General features: G+C 50.0%; 1 protein-coding gene across 6 annotated transcripts in view; it reads left to right on the forward strand.

Moving 5' to 3' along the window:
* PRR33 (proline rich 33) overlaps window positions 1–19,425 on the forward strand; it is a 37,208-nt gene that overhangs the window by 8,357 nt on the left and 9,426 nt on the right. The gene's annotated exons all lie outside the window — the stretch shown is intronic.

Genomic DNA, 19,425 nt, shown 5'->3' on the forward strand with positions numbered 1-19,425 from the left:
TATTAAAAAGTGCAGATTTCTGCTACAGTGCAGGCTTTAATTTTTTCAGTTGAGAGCTCCTGGAGCTTTCCTGTTTTGATGGTCTCAGCTGTTCAGTGTTGGCCACTCCCCTCTCCTATATATACTCGCCTCTGGCAATCAGGGATCGTCAGTGTTAGTTTATACTGCCTGGTTCTGGATTTGGAGGTGTTGGTTGCTGGAGGTGGCGTTTGGAGAGTTGTTAGACTGTTGCTTGGTGTTTGTATGCACATCCTCATCCTCTCCTATTTTGTTTCTCCTTCCTACTCCCCAGTGTTCGACTCTGTTGTTTGTGAGTGCATATTTGTATGATTGGTATTTTCATTTATCCCTGTCAGTCTTCCCTTGTTTGTCTGGTTAGTGTATTCTTATAAACTTCTACTCCCCACATCCCTGAGTGGGGGAGGAGACAGATAAGGGTTAATATAGGAGCTCAGCAAAGCATGTGGCCCTGGCATCTTCACCATCAGAAGTAATCTGAGGATCAGGGATAGACTAGGGCGCCCCCTAACTTGACAGATAGGAAAGGAGCCCCTAGCCCTAGGATATCCTGAAACAGTGCGATGACACACACAATATGATGCCCGCAGAGCTTCCCAACACAGTATAATGCCCCTAAAGTCCCTCTAAAACAGTGTGATGCCCCCAAAGTTATCCTCACACAGTAAGATTCCCCCAAAGTTTCCCTCACACAGTATGATACACCCACAGTCCTCCTCACAAAATATAATGTCCAGTCAGTGCCGATTATACAGAATAATGCTCGGCACAGTTTCCCCACACTGTTTAAGCCTCCACAGTCACTTTCACACAGTATGATTCCCCCAAAGTTTCCCTAAAATAGTGTGATGACCCACAGTGCCCCTACACAGAATTGTGCCCACAAATCTCCCTCACCCCTACAGAGTATGATGTCCCATACTCACACTTGCCTGTCGCATGACTGCTTGCAATTGCTGGATTACAGAACTGGTTTCTGAATGTCAGGCCTTCTGGTCATGTGACACAACCTGATCACGTGACCCGAAGGTCCTTAGAGGACCTGTCGGCTCCTTGTCTCATTATTTTCAACTATATCTGTATCCTGAGGGCACAGATGCAGTTGAAATTGGGATATACCCAACACCTCCCAGGGCAGCGGGATTGTGTGGTAATTGGCAGGGGTACATACAGACAATGGAGTAGGCTCTGGAATAGACTGACACTGAGGTCAACCACACTGTGGCAGAAAGCTACGAGGAGGAGCAGTCAGGAGTTGATAATAGTGGAGGTTAGGTGCTAATAACGGAGAATGCAGGTGGTCCACATGCAGTGCCATTGGAGTTGTATTTGGCTTTGGAGCAAGTTAGGCCTGAGAACTCTGCCACGTGGAAGGATTAAACCCAAGACAAAAGCAAAATGAGCAAATACCTTGCAATAAATAAATAGCAATAGTACATGAAAATAATGTAGAGTACTTGGTTAACATATCTTTGATTAAAAAAAACATAAAAGCCATCCCACCACTTCATGGTGACCGTATTCGGGATGGTCCTAACCTCTAATATTAAAACCTTACCATGTGTCTAATGACTTATGTGTCAATAAGGGCTGAGAGGGACCGAGGCCTCGACTAATGAACACCCAGCCTTGGGGAGCTATATAAACGTAATGTCCAGCTCAAACAAAAGGGAAGCCACAGGGTGCATATGGTGCAAAAACTGAAAAGAAACCAAAAGCAAAACGCTGCGTGCACACCAGCTTATTTGCCAGTTCATCGCTTTTGGTTACGTGCCCGTCTTTTTAAGCATGCATAAAAGCACTGTCACCCACAGTTTTGTACACCTCTTAAAAAGAGGGACACCACCAACCAGAAGCCACACAGAGACCAGAGTAACTCTGCTGCGTCATTAGTGAATGGATCTCTTGGGGGTTTCATCCAAATCACATATTTTGAATATTTAGATGGAAACCCAGATGTAAGTGCTCACCATAGAGCACAGGATAAATGTAAACTGATCCAAAATGTTCTGTACCCCCAAAATGCAACCAATAAAAGCTTCTACTCAACCCACAAAAAATAAGTTCCCACTCAGATTCGTCATCTTTTGACAGAAATATAGGAGGTGTCCACATTACTGGTAGCACAAAGGCTCTGGAAAAGTGACATGGCTCCCACCAAAAGAAATTCAGCAAAATTTGCTCTCCCAAATCCAAATACCTCTCCTCCAGAGCCCCAGAGTTCCTAAACTGCAGTTAGCTTCCACATGTTTGGCATTACTGTAGCGCGGAGAGCTCACTTCATTTACTGGGTGCTTGTCTTCAGAAGCATGAACTGGGAATAATGTACAGACACTACAACGTACTGGTCACTACAACGTACTGGTCACTACAACATACTGGGCAATACAATGGCATATTTGCATTTTCACACAGCAACATCCTTTGCTACTTGTTTCTAGAAAACACCCATGGACTCAAAATTGTCACTACACCTGTAGATAAATTCCCACAGTGGTGTAATTTCCAAAATGGGGTCACTTGAGAGGGAACTCTGCTCTTCTAGCACTTAGGGGCTCTGTATATGGAGTCCACAAACTATTCTACAAAAATTTGTTTTCCAAGAGTCAAATAGCGCTCCTTCCCTCCCTAGTCTTGCCGTGTGGCCAACTACATATGGGGTATTGCCACGTTCTCGAGAAATTGTGCAACAAATTATATGGTCATTTCTACCTATTTCCCTTTGTGAAAATGTAAAAGCTGGGTCTAAAACAACATTATAGTGGTACAAATGTAATTTTTTTTTTCTTCACCGGTTAATGTTATAAAATTTTGTGAAACCCATTTGGTATCAATATGCTCACTACACCCCTAGATGATTTCATTAGGAGGTGTAGTTTGTAAAATGGGGTCACATATAGGGGATTCTGCTGTCATATGTGACATGGCACCCGCAAACCATTGCAGACAAATCTGCACTCCGATATGGCACTTCTTCCCTTCTGAGCTTTGCACTGTGCCTAAAAAGTAGTTTTTGACCACATATGAGGCATTGCTGTACTCAAGAGAAATTGCATAACACATTTTGTTGTCCATTTTCTCCTATTATCCCTTTTAAAATTAAAAACTTGGGGCTAAAACAACATTTTAGTGGAAAAAAATTTATTTTGCCAGCCCAATGTTATTCAATTCTGTGAAATACATGTAGGTCTAAAATTCTTGCTCAGTACACCCTAGAGGAAATCTTCGAGAGATGTAGTTTCCAAAATTGGGTCACTTGTGGGGATTTCTGCTGTTCTGGAACCTTGGTGGCTCTCCAAATGCGACAAGGCATCCGCATTCTATTCCAGACAATTTTGTACTCCAAAAATCAAATAATGCTCCTGTGGCACCCTGCTACGCATTGGTGCCACAGAACCCAGAAGGGTGCATGGATGGACTTCTCCACAAGAGGCCCTTACACATTCACACACCTCCACCCTACCACCTCAGACCAGCAGAGGGAGCCCTGATAGGGATATATAAAGGGAGGGTGGAGGCAGGCAGCTTAGTTGAGTTTTAGTTTAGTGTTCAGAGAAAGAGAGGAACACAGCTCAGGGTTGAGCAGAGAGCGTGCTGACGCTCAGTGAGCAGTGAAGAGGCAGCGAGCTGGCTGCAGTGCTTAGGCGAGCCAAGGCCTACAGCACGTGTGAAAGCCTAGTGAGGGCCTTGAGTGGGCCGAAGGCGAGAGGAGAAGGAAGAAGTAGCGAGGGGGCAGAGGAGCATACCAGGCTCACCCTGATATATATACCTGACACCAGGTCCGCACCTACAGGGACTCCTTATACCCAGTAGGAACCACCGGAACCCCTGAAGGGCTACAGGTCCCAGGTTCACCAAACGCTGATTACAGTACCAGGGCTAGGAGTCACAGAGGTCCCAGCGTCCAGGGAGAGTGATCTCCAAAGAGAAGGCCCTACCACCAGGTCAGCAGGTGCTAAGAGAGACAGTGACCAAGCTAGGCCTAGCTCCAGGCAGGTCAGAAGCTTAGAGAAGAAAGCAACGGATCAGGAGGCCCTATACCCGCTCACTGGGGAGAGTCCAAAAGTGCGCCCTTCACCTGGAGTACCCTGGACCGTGCCTGCAGCATCACCAGTTAAGGTACTGAAGCTTACCCCCGTGTGAGTGACGCGCCCCTGGGCCTGTGTCGCGCTGCGGTGCGCACGCGGGAGCTTACCCGGAGCCGGATCCGTGGAGGGTTGTAATCTCGTGGCGGTGACCCGGTCCGTGCCCAGGGAGTCAAACTAGACGGCAGTCTATTAGTAGTAAATAGTTGATGACTACGCCACCCGTTGAGTGCAGCCAGGAAGCTGCTGCTGCAGGGCAGACCGCTGAGGCCGGTGGTAGGATTGTGCAGCGTGATAGTATAACCCCCAACGGGAGGGGTATGGCCTCAGGGCAGCCGACGTGGATGATGGGGGTAGCAGGAACCACTCAGAGACGGTACGGTGTAGTTCAGGGTCTTTACTGGTAACAACGACAGACCCTCCCGGAGTACTTGCTAGCAAACGGGGCCTGGTCAGTCTTTGAGCAGATGGGATCTCCCCTGGCCAGGCGTAGTTGTAGGCCTCCCAAACTGACTGTACTCTTCTGGCTACCTTGCTAGAAGCTGATGTAAGTAGCCCACGTCCCTGAGTGTACCGTGTGGTGCTCACCCGTATGGCCGGTGACTCGGGGCCTTCTAATGGCTTCCGCTCCACGATGGCGGTGCTGGTCCCACGCGTGTGACCGTGCCTTCAGGCTTCTGGGCCAGAGGACCTGAAATCCCCTGCCCGACGGATTCTGCTGCTGGGTAGGATTTAGTCCCCACAGCCTCGGACTCCGGGTCCGGTAAAGAATCTTCTTAGTCAGGGCGAGCTCTGTAGCTGCCAGCCCCTGACTCCTTGTAACTCTGCTGTTTCCTATGCTGCTTCTCTTCTCCACTCTCCTTGTCTGACTCACCCTGCCTCAGCCCCGGGTTTTTACAGGGGAAGTTCTTCCCCTCCCAAGACTGGGCAGGAGGTGTGGCATGCACAGGATCCCTGACCAAAGGACCTCCCACCTGCTCTCAGACATAATATCTCTATCACTGAGGCAACCAGACCCCTGGGGTGTCACATTCCCCCCTAGTGAAATTTAGTACTCCGGGACTAAACACATTTAGAAAAACATAACAAGGCAAAAACATTAATAATACAATAAGAAAACATATAAAGATGGTTACGGCGTGTCCGCAACCGGGTGCAGTCTCTGAAGAAAGCAAGGTGTCCATTTCACCAACACAGGGAGACGTAACCAGGTAGGGGTCTGTCCTACCCCGAGTCCTTAACAGTCTCTAGTCCATCCTGGGTTACGCTCCAACTATATACAAGGATTCCCGGTAAATCCACCAAGGTTTCCTAAAAATAACTAGAAACACAAAATTATACACAAGCAACAAGACACAGAAAAACATAGATAAAACAATTTATACACTTTAAATTCTCCAGCGTGCGGGTAACTGGCCTCTAGTGGCCCGAGTGGACCTACGGAGCTGACTGTCTGGCCCTGAACTACAGGGTGTAGGAGCTGTCAAGGGTAAACTGGGCAGCTGTCTACCGGCTCCTTGTCTCACTAGGGGTACGGCAGGCTCACTATAAGCAGAGGGTTGATTCTCCTGTTCTGCTTGTGTGGAGTCTTCTGCCTCCTGGACCGGCTGTTCTTCCAGCTCTACCCGTTGCTCCGTAGGTTCTTGGGATGATGGTTGGAGGAAGGTGAGTACGGGTACCACAACTGCACCATTGACTTGAGTCCAAGACTGAGGAAAGTCCCCGAGCACGGTACTAACCATATCTTCCCTTTCTTCCACGGGTCGATGGTCTTCTTGTTCCTCTTCAGGGTTCCTCAGTTGTTCGGGACACTTCTTCAGGTGGTCCCGGGATACAATGGCTGTGGTTTCCCCTCCGTCTTTACTGATGGTACAGACCTTCGGGTTCTCGTGGCTTGAGGGCAGTACGGTGTACGGGTCCTTCTCCCACTGGTCGTCCAACTTGTGGAGCCGTCTCTTCCTCTTCAAGACCTGCTCTCCGGGTACCAGGGGAACAGCGGGAGCATACTGGTTGTAAGTTTTCTCTTGTCTTTCCCTAGCCTGACAGAGACTTCGCTCCACGCTCTCCTGTACTCTCCGGTACTGCTGCTGCCTCTCTGTGTCCCAGTCTGTTTCTGGTGAAGTGTCCTCGGGGGTCAGGACTCCCATTTCCAGGTCAACAGGTAACTTACCAGGTCTTGCCCTCATTAGGTAAGCCGGGGTACAGTTGGTGGAACCTACCGGGATGTGGTTGTATAGGTCCACCAGATCGGGCAACTTTTCAGGCCACAGACTGCGTTCTTCCAGGGGCAACGTTTTTAGAAGATCCATTACCACCTGGTTCATTTTTTCACAAAGTCCATTAGTCTGCGGATGGTAGGGTGTCGTCCTTATCTTCCGGCAGCCATACAGATTGCAGAATTCCTGAAAGACCTCCGCTTCAAAGGCAGGTCCCTGGTCCGTCAGCACTTGGTCCGGGTACCCGTGTGGACGGCAGAAGTGCTGCTGGAAGGCTCTAGCTGCTGTTTGAGCCGTTAAGTCCTTGACGGGGACGACAACCAAGAACCGGGAGTAATGATCCACGATGGTTAACGCGTAGACGTAGCCACTTCTGCTTGGGGTCAGTTTTACATGATCCAAGGCTACCAGTTCCAACGGTTGCCGGGTGACGATGGACTGCAGGGGAGTTTTCTGGCTGGCTCGGTCCTTCCTTCTCAGGTTGCACGGGCCACAATCTCTGCACCACTTCTCGATGGTTCCCCTCATGCCTACCCAGTGGAACCGCTCGCGCAGCAGGAACTCCAGCTTTTTCCACCCAAAGTGTCCAGCTCCGTCGTGGTATGCCTCCATCACCATGGCTGCGTCTCTTCGTGGCACCACTACTTGCCAGAGTAATTCATGCGTCCGGGAGTTAACCATTCTGCGGCACAACTTCCCTTTGTAAAGGAACAGTCGACTCTTCTCTGCCCATAGTTGTTTGGCTTCCTCCGGAGCGTCTGGTTCAAGGCGAGCCTCCGGCCGAGTCAGCATCTCCTTCACCAGTCGGACGGCAGGGTCGCTGTCTTGCGTTTCCGCCCAGTTGTAGTGGGGTAAGGGGTTCAACGTAGCAGCCTGCTTACTCCTTACCCGGTGGGAATACTGAATAGTCCCATGACGGTGGAACGCAGGGAGTTCAACTTCTTCCAGTCCCTCCGGATCTTCTCCTCCGTCCGGCAGGTTGGGCATCCTGGACAGGGCGTCCGCGTTGGTATTGGAGCGTCCTGCCCGGTATTTAATTGTGAACTCGTAGTTGGACAGACGGGCCATCCACCTCTGCTCCAGGGCACCGAGTCTTGCCGTGTCCAGGTGTGTCAGCGGGTTGTTATCCGTGTACACGGTGAACCGGGAAGAAGCGAGGTAATGCTTAAAGCGCTCAGTGATTGCCCATACTACGGCCAGGAACTCTAACTTAAATGAGCTGTAATTCTCGGGGTTCCTTTCGGTGGGTCGCAGTTTTCGGCTGGCGTAGGCGATTACTCGTTCCTTCCCCTGCTGGATCTGGGACAGTACGGCTCCTAGCCCGATGTTACTGGCGTCGGTGTAGAGGATAAAGGGCTGGCTATAATCCGGGTACGCCAGGATTTCGTCCCCCGTGAGGGCCATCTTCAGCTGGCGGAAGGACTCTTCTTCCAGCTCTTCCCATTTGAAGGGCGGCTTCTGGTTCTTGGCCTTCCGGGACTGGCCTATCAGGAGGTCCTGCATAGGTGCTGCCTTTTTGGTGAAACCGGGAATAAACCTTCGGTAGTAGCCTACCAACCCGAGGAACTGCCGCACTTCTTTTACGCTGGAGGGGCTTGGCCATCCCTTAATTGCGGTGATCTTATCGGGGTCGGGAGCCACTCCGTCAGCGCTCACCACGTGTCCCAGGTACTGCACCTTTGGTTTCAGGAGGTGACACTTGGAGGGTTTCACCTTTAGGCCGTAACTCGCCAGAGCCTCAAACACTTCCGCCAGGTGTTTCAGGTGGTCCTCATACGTCTTGGAATATACGATGACATCGTCCAAGTACAACAGGACCGTCTCGAAGTTTCTGTGGCCCAGACAACACTCCATTAGGCGTTGGAAGGTTCCTGGTGCGTTGCAGAGTCCGAACGGCATGCAGGTGAACTCGCTAAGTCCCATCGGGGTGGTGAATGCGGTCTTCTCCCGGTCCGCCTCTGCTACAGGAACCTGCCAGTACCCGCTAGTGAGATCCAAGGTAGAGAAGAAGTTAGCAGATCTTAAAGCAGCCAATGACTCCTCTATCCTTGGTAAGGGGTACGCATCCTTGTGTGTGATACGGTTGATTTTCCGGTAATCTACACACATCCTCATGGTGTTGTCTTTCTTTTTGACTAAAACTAATGGGGCTGCCCAGGGGCTACAACTATCCCGGATTACCCCAGCCTCCTTCATATCTCTAAGCATCCCCTTGGCGTGTTGGTAATGTGCAGGGGGTACGGGTCGATACCTCTCTTTTATGGGAGGATGATCTCCCGTGGGGATGCGATGTTCTACCCCCTTGACTCGCCCGAAGTCTAACGGGTGTTTACTAAACACTCTCTCATACTCTTGAACCACCCGATAGACTCCTTGTTTCTGATGTGAGGGAGTGGAGTCAGTACCCAAATGTAGTTGCTGACACCAGTCCTCCATGTCTTTCTTAGAGCCGTTACCTTCCTCCGGGTGAGATGGAGGCAAGGGTTCCACAGATTGTATAGAACTTTGATTAGTGGTATATAATTTGGCTAGCGTGGCATACCGGGGCAGGTACACTTCCCTCTCCCCGATATTTATTATGCGAATGGGCACCCTCCCATGGCGTACATTGACCACCCCCCGTGCTGTCAAAATGGTGGGCCTACTGTCTGAGTAAACTGGTTCTACCATTGCCTGGTAATCTCTACCTCTCAGACCAATAGCTGCCCGGCACCAAATCATCATTTCACTTTTTGGGGGCATGGCAATAGGAAAAGGGTCACACATTCTTACGCTACCAATCTCACCGCCGGAGAGTTCCACTTGTTGCCGTTGCATCAGTGCCCGGATCTCTTTCTGGAGCACCCGCTGCTCGCCGGAGCTGGCATTCTTGGCAACCTGCTGTAAAAGGAAAATCACCTCTGCAAGACAATTTTCAATTACATTAGTTCCTAGAGTTATTTTTGGGTGACTCTCATGTTTATCGATATCTACAATGATCAGTCCCTGTGCGGCCAGTTCGACTCTACCAATTTTGATGGTCACCTCTTTAAATCCGATCTGTGGCACGGGCTGACCATTGCTGGCGATGATACTCAAGTCGTCGTCGGGGTAGCGGGTAATATCCGAGTCATTCCAGTACTGCTTGAAGAGCACGTACGGGATGGTGGTGACCTGTGACCCGGTGTCCAGTAGGGCACTCATGGGAATGCCATCCAGTACCACAGGCAAGACTGGACGTCCTCCCACATATCTGTCGCGCCAGTTCGATGGGCCTGGTGATCTTTTTCCTGGGGGTTGGCCCTCTACCCCAGGTTGTGCCCGTTTAAAGAACAGTACCTTGCCATATGTCCGGGTTGATTGCAGCGGCGGCAGATGGGTCGTCCGTCCTCACTGTATCGGTCACTGGGTCTTCCTCTGGCCGGTGGGGTCCTCCTTGGTCGACGCCACGGGATGTCCTCCGGTCCGGATGCCAGCTGGATCTTCCCTGGGGTGGAAACCTGTAAAGACTGCACAGTTCGGGTTAGCGCAGCAACGCTCTTAGCTAGCTCTTGGACCTGATGGTGTAGGTCTGGAGCCGGGTCATTGTCCAAAGCCTGCGCATCAGCTCCCACAGGCCCTGCTGACAAGGGCGCCGCCTCCTGGTAGTAAGTGGTAGTGGGGCGTCTGTGGGTCACAACGCCACCTGGTGCCGGTTCTCGGAGCACCCGGATGGCTCTGTCCTTGAACTGTGCAAAGTCCAGATGGGGATCCTGTAAGGCCATTGCCCGCAACTGGGTTCGGTGGGCATTGCAATATAAACCCTCTATAAATTGTTCAGTCAACAGCCTGTCCTCGTTTCCCACCCCATCAGGGTCGGTCTGCTTTATGGCCCTCAGGGCCTCTTGTAGGTTTAGTGCATAGTCCCTTATACTCTCATGCGCTCGCTGCTTGCACCCGTAGAATCTAAGCTTAATCTCGGCTGAGGTGCGGGTATCAAAGGTGTCCTTCAGCCGGGTTAGTATCCCTGCGACAGTCTTCCTCCCAGGTGGCCAGGATTTTACTTCCCTTTTGGCTGCCCCGGTTAGTTGGGCCACCAGGATGCTCACTTTTTGCTCTTCTGTGAGGGGGTACACCTGGAAGAGGCTATCCAGCTTTTCTCTAAAGTCATGCAGGGTATGTGACTCCCCTGAGTACTGGGGTAGCCAAGCTGCTCCCGGGATATAGGGCATGGTGAAGGGCATAACTGCAGCAGCGGTAGCGCTGGCGGGGGTTGAGGCAGTGAAGCTCTCCTCCGTATCCGACATCTTCCTCCCCCCTAGTGGACCGTGGCCTACCTTGCGATGATCCTCTTCCGTAGGCCGCGGCTCCGCAGTGGATCGTCAGGGTTGAGGACCTTCCGTCGCGCTCCTGTGACGTCGGCGTCTGCTGGGCTCCTTCCAGGACCTTACGCAACGTCCGGACGTGAGGCGGGGCTTCAGTTCTCGCGCGCTTTCGGAGTCCACGCCCCTCTTCTTCCCGCGCGGCGTCCTCAAGATGGCGTCCAATGGCGGGAAAACTCCACGGATGGCGGGAAGAAGGTCGAAGATGGCGCCAGATGGCGGGAAAACTTCGCGGATGGCGGGAAGAAGGTAGAAGATGGCGCCGGATGGCGGGAAACCTTCACCACTGGTAAGTTTGAACAGTCTTTGCTTTTCAGGCACGCAGTACCCGGTGGTTGCGGGCACGAAATCCTGCCGACTACGCCAAAGTTGACGCGCCCCTGGGCCTGTGTCGCGCTGCGGTGCGCACGCGGGAGCTTACCCGGAGCCGGATCCGTGGAGGGTTGTAATCTCGTGGCGGTGACCCGGTCCGTGCCCAGGGAGTCAAACTAGACGGCAGTCTATTAGTAGTAAATAGTTGATGACTACGCCACCCGTTGAGTGCAGCCAGGAAGCTGCTGCTGCAGGGCAGACCGCTGAGGCCGGTGGTAGGATTGTGCAGCGTGATAGTATAACCCCCAACGGGAGGGGTATGGCCTCAGGGCAGCCGACGTGGATGATGGGGGTAGCAGGAACCACTCAGAGACGGTACGGTGTAGTTCAGGGTCTTTACTGGTAACAACGACAGACCCTCCCGGAGTACTTGCTAGCAAACGGGGCCTGGTCAGTCTTTGAGCAGATGGGATCTCCCCTGGCCAGGCGTAGTTGTAGGCCTCCCAAACTGACTGTACTCTTCTGGCTACCTTGCTAGAAGCTGATGTAAGTAGCCCACGTCCCTGAGTGTACCGTGTGGTGCTCACCCGTATGGCCGGTGACTCGGGGCCTTCTAATGGCTTCCGCTCCACGATGGCGGTGCTGGTCCCACGCGTGTGACCGTGCCTTCAGGCTTCTGGGCCAGAGGACCTGAAATCCCCTGCCCGACGGATTCTGCTGCTGGGTAGGATTTAGTCCCCACAGCCTCGGACTCCGGGTCCGGTAAAGAATCTTCTTAGTCAGGGCGAGCTCTGTAGCTGCCAGCCCCTGACTCCTTGTAACTCTGCTGTTTCCTATGCTGCTTCTCTTCTCCACTCTCCTTGTCTGACTCACCCTGCCTCAGCCCCGGGTTTTTACAGGGGAAGTTCTTCCCCTCCCAAGACTGGGCAGGAGGTGTGGCATGCACAGGATCCCTGACCAAAGGACCTCCCACCTGCTCTCAGACATAATATCTCTATCACTGAGGCAACCAGACCCCTGGGGTGTCACATGAGTGTCCGTCTTTCATCCGGGACCGTCCTGCCATCTCTCCCCTGCACCACCATCCATTACACCCCACGCTGCCCTGGAGCTAGCTCTACCTGTGGAGAGCCACACCATCCCTGCTGCCGTAACTTCAGCTCCAGAGGACTGCTCCGCAGCGGCGGCACCCCTTAGCCGCATTCCACAGGTGGCGTCACGAACTGTCCAAATCCCCCATATCTATCCCCCTTTTCACTGACCGCCCTGGGTCACGGACCGGGCCAGCCACCGTGATATCCCCCAGCAACCAGAGGCCCGGCTGCCGAGTACCCCACAGCCCAGGGGGCGCGTCACTCCTTTCTTCCAAGACCTGCTGTTTGCCCAAACAAGAGTTTCTGAGCACATATGGGGCATCCCTGTACTCAGGAGAAATTTCACAGCAAATTATGTGGTCCATTTTCTCCAGTAAAACAACATTTTTGGGGAAAAAAGTCATTTCTAATTTTCACAGTTCAATGTTTTAAAATTCTATGAAGCTCCTGTGGTTTCAAGATACTCACCACACCTCAAGATAAATTCTTTGAGGGGTCTAATTTCCAAAGTGGGGTCACTTGTGCGAGTTTCCACTGTTTAGGCACTTCAAGGTCTTGCAAACACAATATGGCGTCCGTTATCTATTCCAGACAAGTTTGCACTCCAAAAGTCAAATGGCGCTTCTTCCCTTTCGTGCCCTGCCGTGCGCCCAAACAGTAGTTTTTCCCCACATATGGGGTATCAGTGTACTCAGGAGAAATTGTACAACAAATTGTACAGTCCATTTTCTCCTGCTACCCTTGTGAAAATGGAAAATATGGGGCTAAAGCAACATTTTTATGAGGAAAATGTATTTTTTCACTTTCACTGCTTAATATTTTAAAATTCTATGAAGCTCCTGTGGGTTCAGGGTGCTCACCACACTTCTAGATAAGTTCCCTGAGGGGTTTAGTTTCCAAAATGGGGTCACTTGTGGGAGGTTTCCACTGTTTAGGTACATCAGGGACTCTGCAAACATGACATGGCTTCTGCTATCTATTTAACTAAATTTTGTTCTCCAAAAGTCAAATGGTGCTCCTTCCCTTCTGAGCTCTGCCGTCCGTCCAAATAGTAGTTTTCCACAACATATGGAGTATCGGCTGGCTACCCTTGTGAAAATTAAAAAATTGGCGCTAAAGCAACATTTTTTATGGGAAAATGAAAATGTACGTTTTTTCCTTCCACATTGCTTTAATTCATGTGAAGCACCTAAAAGGTTAATAAACATCTTGAATGTGGTTTTGAGTACGTTGAGGGGTGCAGTTTTTAACCTGTTGTCACTTTTGGTTATTTTCTGTCATATAGGCCCCTCAAAGACACTTCAAATGTGATATGATCCCTAAAAAAATTGTTTCTGTAAATTTTGTTGGAAAAACGAGAAATTGCTGAACATCTTTTAACCCTTCTAACTTCCTAACTAAAAAAAAGTATGTTTCAAAATTGATGCTGATGAAAAGTAGATATGTGGTAAATGTTATACATTCACTATTTTGTGTGATTTAATTATGGGCATAAAAATCAAAAATTAGAAAATTGAAAAATTTTCAATTTTTTTGTAACATTTTTGATATTTTCATAAATAAACACAAATAATAACGACCAAAATTTACCACTAACATGAAGTACAATGTGTCATGAAAAAAACAATCTCGGAGAATCACTGGGATGTGTGGAAGCGTTCCAGAGTTATTACCACATAAAGTGACGCTGGCCAAATTGTAAAATGAGGATTGGTCATTAACGTACATTATGAACAAAGTGTCTTGGTCCTGAAGGGGTTAAGTAGCTTCAGTGAACAGAGCCCAATTGTCAGAGGAAAGGATGATAAGTTAATGCTGTGACCACTTGTGAGACCCAGGCTGGAGAAGACAGCTGAGAGGGATGGTGGTTTGCAGGGTCCTCTGCTACGTGTACTGTGTGCCTTGGTGATCTGCTGAATTGGCTTTGGAGGAGTTTTTTCTATTTTCTGACTTTGATAAAAGTGCTGTGAATCGGTAGGGTCCAGCTCTGAATTTCGCTAGGCAGCAGGCGGTTCACAGAGAAGTGTACGGGCTCAATAGGAAATCTTTGAGCATGTCCACCATTCTCTGCACTCACTCAGCAGTACCTCAGCGCTTCTGCCTACTGAGGAGCACAATTGACAGTAATAATTTGATCAATCGGACCCCTATATATGTGCAGCACCAGTAATGGCGGAAGAAGGAGCTATTGCAAAACCAAATATATGAGCTGGACTATAAGTTGGCAAAGTGTAGGAGCAAGTTCACATTGTGGCCATTGCACAGACAAACCCAAGGAAAAAAACAAAAAAAATGAGCATATACCCTAAAGCAAGTAAATAGTATTAGTACATGTAAATAACACAGGATACTTAGTTACTGCTATTTTGAACAAAAAAGCATAAAAGCCATCCCACTGCCACAAGGTGTACCCATCGGGACGGTCCTAACCTGTCCAGTATTAAATCCTTACCATGTGTCATACAACATTCTATGATTCTATGATTCTACATCAATGGAAATAAGGACAGAGCAGGAGAGGACCCCAATTGAGACACCCACCCATGGGAGTCTACTACGTCGGAGTGTCCGCCTCCACTAGACGTACACACCCGAAAATTATGCACGACATTGAGCACGTTCGCTCTTTGGGCACCATTATAGTTTACGGTCCCTTCGGCGCATATGTCTGAATCCCGTTTTGCCGGGGGTTCGGACGTAAGTCCCGAAGGGACCAACAAGCGGTGTGAAAGCACCCTTAGCTCATAAAGGGTGGTAAATTTTAACTGTTGAGATATGTCGGCATGGAGGGAGCCAGGGAGGAATGAGCTGTGTGAAGGTCAAACTGAATTTTAATGTCTGAATGTTGTCAGGGCTTTGATAAATGCCAGTTATGTGGGAACTAAAGAAAGGTTGAAGCAGAGACCCGGTTATCTGGAACCCTGAGGTGTGACCTGAGAGCTCAGCATTATGCCGCCTCTGGAAGAGATAATGTGGTAATGGCTCTAGACAGAGCCGGTTTTAGATAAAGTGGGGCACTGGGCAAAAATTTAAAGTGGGGCCTCAATTTGTCACAATGCATCACACAGAAACATTTAGGTTTCATTTACATGCGCTCAGTTTAGGCCTTTAAACAAGCGCGATCGACAATATTGAAGTAATTCGGTGCTTGTTTCCCAACCTCTTTACACCATCTGAGGAAGAATGATGGGGACAGAACAATCACTAATAGATCAATCTGTCCCATACAGTATCATGTTATCAGCAGCACATCTGCAGTTTGCACAGGGCGATGTGCTGCCGAGAACTATGATTTTTGTTCCACCATAAACAATCCAATCATTTTATGAATGAGTGGAATTTTGCTCATTCGTTGGGCAATTGCTGTCATGTTTAAACCTATGAACTCTCGTCTGTGCTGCCGGGATTTATAAATGTGGATGCTACATACACACCATAAGTGACACAAACACTGTATGTTACACATCGAGCACATACTCATACACACACAATATATATACACAGAGTACATCTGGCGTTTTGATCTTTTTTCTTGTTCCGGCGTTTACCGATCGGATAATTTACTTAATACTTTGATAGATCGGAGTTTTACAAACGCAGCAATACCAAATATATGTTTTTATTTGTTTCAAATGTTTTAATGCTATTAGTGTAGCTCCTGCTGTAGACGCTGGGGGCCCCAAAGTACAAGGAAAAACTGAGCTTTTTAAGACAGGTCCCTAATGGTCAGGGCTTGGATAAGGAGAGGCTTTGCTATTGAGCGCAGGGTCTGGTTAGTAAAGGCAGAGCTGCCGAGAATAGGGCCGGGGCTAGGAGGAATGACCTCCAAATATGTTAGGGAGAGGATTTTCCGTAGATACCAGTGAGAAGCAGCACTGTCCTCATGGACATAAGAGAGTTGTCCAATCATTTAGGAGTATATTTATCTAGTTAAATTCTGCAACAGATCTACCGCCTGTATTGAAATTTTCAAGCTTCTATGTTGAGTACGTTTTTTGTATGCTTTGTTTCCTCTAATTATTAGGATAGTATCTCACTCGCCCAGGGGGATATGGGGGGACTCGGTACCCGGGCCTTTACCTTCATGGGATGTCACGGCGGTCGGCTCCCGGGCCCGTACCCTGGGGTCACTCTTTAAAAGGGGTTTGTTACTTGAAGGGATGAATAACAGTTTTGTCTCGTGACGCCACCTGTGGTTCCCGGTAATGGGTACCGGTGCTGCTGCAGACCTCTGGGGCAGCTGGGTTGGTGCGGCTCTCCACAGGCAGAGCACAGCTCCAGGGCAGTGTAGGTACAGATGGTGATGCTGGGTGTTGTAGTGCAGGAGTGATAGAGTGGTAGAAATAACTGACAGAAACGGTGGGGTGCAGTCATCCGAGTTTACTCACAGTTGTTTAGGTTCCTCAGGTAGCACCATACAGCTGACAGTCTCCCACGTCGCGCTGCGTTTACCAGGCAGGGGTTCAGCACTCTCACAAGTATTTCAAGAGCACTTAACGGGACCCCCTTTCTGTATGTTCCTTTCTTAGCCGACTTCCCGCGCTGGGTCTCTCCCTCCTGCCCTGCGCCCCGCCACACAAAGTCCCGGTCGGGTACCTTGAGATCCCTCTGGGCAACTTGAAGTTCCCGTACCTGGTTTGGTGCCCTTTTCGGCAGCTTAGGTGTGAATGTGGCAACTGCACCCTGAAAGTGCAGAAGCCTCCGGTTTTCCAGCCGACTGAAGTAGCTCGGCTAGTCCAGGGACCGGTTCCCTTCTTGCGGCCTGATCCCTCTGACGCCTGGCAGATTCGGGCGTACGGGTGCCGTCCTGCACTCACCATACCCCCTGGGATCCCTTCTGTTACTGGAGCCTTCCTCCCTAGCTCCCACTCCTCTCTCAGTCTTGGGCAAGACAGGCCAAGCCTGCCACAAGAGCAGAGCTCCTGAAGAGCCCCTGCTCCTTTCACTTCTCCTCCTCTGACTTACTACTCACTGACCTGCTAATCTAAGATGGCTCCCATTTATATACACCTCCTATTCAAGTGCTCCCCTGATCGACGTCCTCCACCCACACCCACTACTGGTTCCCCCTCACTTTTGGTTCCCCCCACTCCAGCCAGGGACAGGGCAGCAGAAGAAGTGCATAATGCCCTTCCAGCAGGCCTGGAGTAGTGTAGTGTTGAGTGCAGGCGTTGGGGTCCCGGGCAGTACTCCATCCTTACCTGAGAGAAGAAGATGCCACACCTCTGGGTGAGGTGCAGTACCTCTGTGGCGACTGAACCCTCAGGGGCGCCACATATCCAGTTCATTGTCAGCGTCAGTTCTCTAAGGCTTGGTTCACACTATGTTAATGCAATAGGTCCCTGGGTTCATTTGAATCTCCGAAAAATAGAATTCAGACAGAAGCCCGGATGGAGCCACAGACTGCAATGGCACTAACGGATTTCAAAGGGACTCCATGTGTTCTTTGAAAGAACGCTTCTGTGCCCATCTGAAAAGACAGATGTCACTAACAAAAAGCACTTATGAAGTCCATTTGAACTTTACTGTGTTTTGCAGTAAATAGCTTCATCCGGGAATCTGTCTGATTCCTGTTTTTTTAGAAATTCAGAAGGAAACCCCTGGACATGCTGCGCAAGCGCAGAGTCAATAGGGGCTAAGTGTAAAAGGGTTTTGTCCTAGCTATTACATTGTAGCAAAGGTTAGACCTATCATTTGGCCGGCAGCTATCTCGCCGACTCACCCATATAGAAGAGCGCTCACAGTCCCGAGTGCCGCTGTCTCCATGCGAGATCTCTCTTATCTCCCGAAGACCAAAAAAATCGGCAGATGACATCGGTAGTCTACACATAGTAGAGTGTCTGCTGAACCTGTTTATTCGGTAGCCTACACATAGTAGAGTGTCTGCTGAACCTGTTTATTCGGTAGCCTACACATAGTAGAGTGTCTGCTGAACCTGTTTATATCATCAGGTTGAGCAGAAATTAGTCTAATGTGTATGGAGGCCTTCATAAAATTCATCTGTTAAATATGAAGTATTTAGAATACTTACAGGAGCACCATGACCCTTGTGTTGTGTTAGTCAACAACGATCCCCTAAGTCATACCCCCACAACTCAAACATTCATAACCTATCTAATGCTTAAAGGGCCATTTACACTGTGCAATTATTGTGAACGAGCGTTCCTAATAATTGTGCTGCCTAAACAGGCTGCCAATCATCTGATGAATGAGCAAAATGCTTGTTCGTCGGGTGAAATGATCTTTTCTGCTGCACAAAAAAATCATCATTGTCAGCTGCTCATCATCCTGTGTAACTAGGAATCGCGCTGGTATGAATAGTGGCAGCTTACATATTACAGGTCGTTGAGGGTGCGTCTGAAGCCAGCTGGGCCTGTGTAAAGAAGCTAGCAACGACTGCAGGCCGGTAAGTGCATTGCCGAAGAGTGGCGGCCTAACACTGTGCATTGCATAGTATAAACTATCACTTAGGCCTTAACTTTGGAAGTCATTGGGAAACAGCAGAGCCTAATCGACAGTACTAATAGGTTATAAATATCTGTCAGATCGATTGAGTTAAACAACCAATCAGCTTCTAGCTTTCTTCTTTTATAGAGGTGACGTGCCCCTGGGCCTGTGCTGTGGTGCAGCGTTGCACACGCGGGGAATACCCGGAGCCGGATCTGTTGGGGGTAGTAGTCCTCGTGGCGGTGACCCGGTCCGTGCCCAGGGAGTCAAACTGAGCGGCAGTATTTAGCAGTAGATGTTTAGAATGTTCGACTACGCCACCCGTTGAATGCGGTCATGAGACCGCCGCTGCAGGGCAGACCGCTGAGGCCGGTGATACGGTTGTGCAGCGGGGATGGTATAACCCCCAACGGGAGGGGTATGGCCTCAGGGCAGCCGACGTGTTTGAAGGGGGGGTAGCAGGAACCACTCAGAGACGGTGCGGTGTAGTTTTGGGTCTTTACTGGTGACAAGGTAGACCCTCCCGGAGTACTGGCTAGCGATTGGGGCCTGGTCAGTCCGTGAGCTGATGGGATCTCCCCTGGCCAGGCGGAGTTGTAGGCCTCCCCAACTAATCGTACTCTTCTGGCTACCTTGCTAGAGGCGGGTAAAAGTAGCCCACGTCCCTGAGTGTACCGTGTGGTGCTCACCCGTATGGCCGGTGACTCGGGGCCTTTTGGTAACTTCCGCTCCACGTCGCGGTGCTGGTCCCTTGCGTGTGACCGTGCCTTCGGGTTTCTTGGCCAGAGGACCTGAAATCCCCTGCCGGGCGGTTTCTGCTGCTGGGTAAGGATTAGTCCCCACAGCCTCGGACCCCGGGTCCGGTAAGAACTCTTCAATCAGGGCGAGCTCTACAGCTTCCAGCCCCTGATCT

This window comes from Phyllobates terribilis, unplaced genomic scaffold (assembly GCF_046119375.1).
Source record: "Phyllobates terribilis strain yellow unplaced genomic scaffold, ASM4611937v1 Scaffold_13__5_contigs__length_258822181, whole genome shotgun sequence".
NCBI lineage: Eukaryota > Metazoa > Chordata > Amphibia > Anura > Dendrobatidae > Phyllobates > Phyllobates terribilis.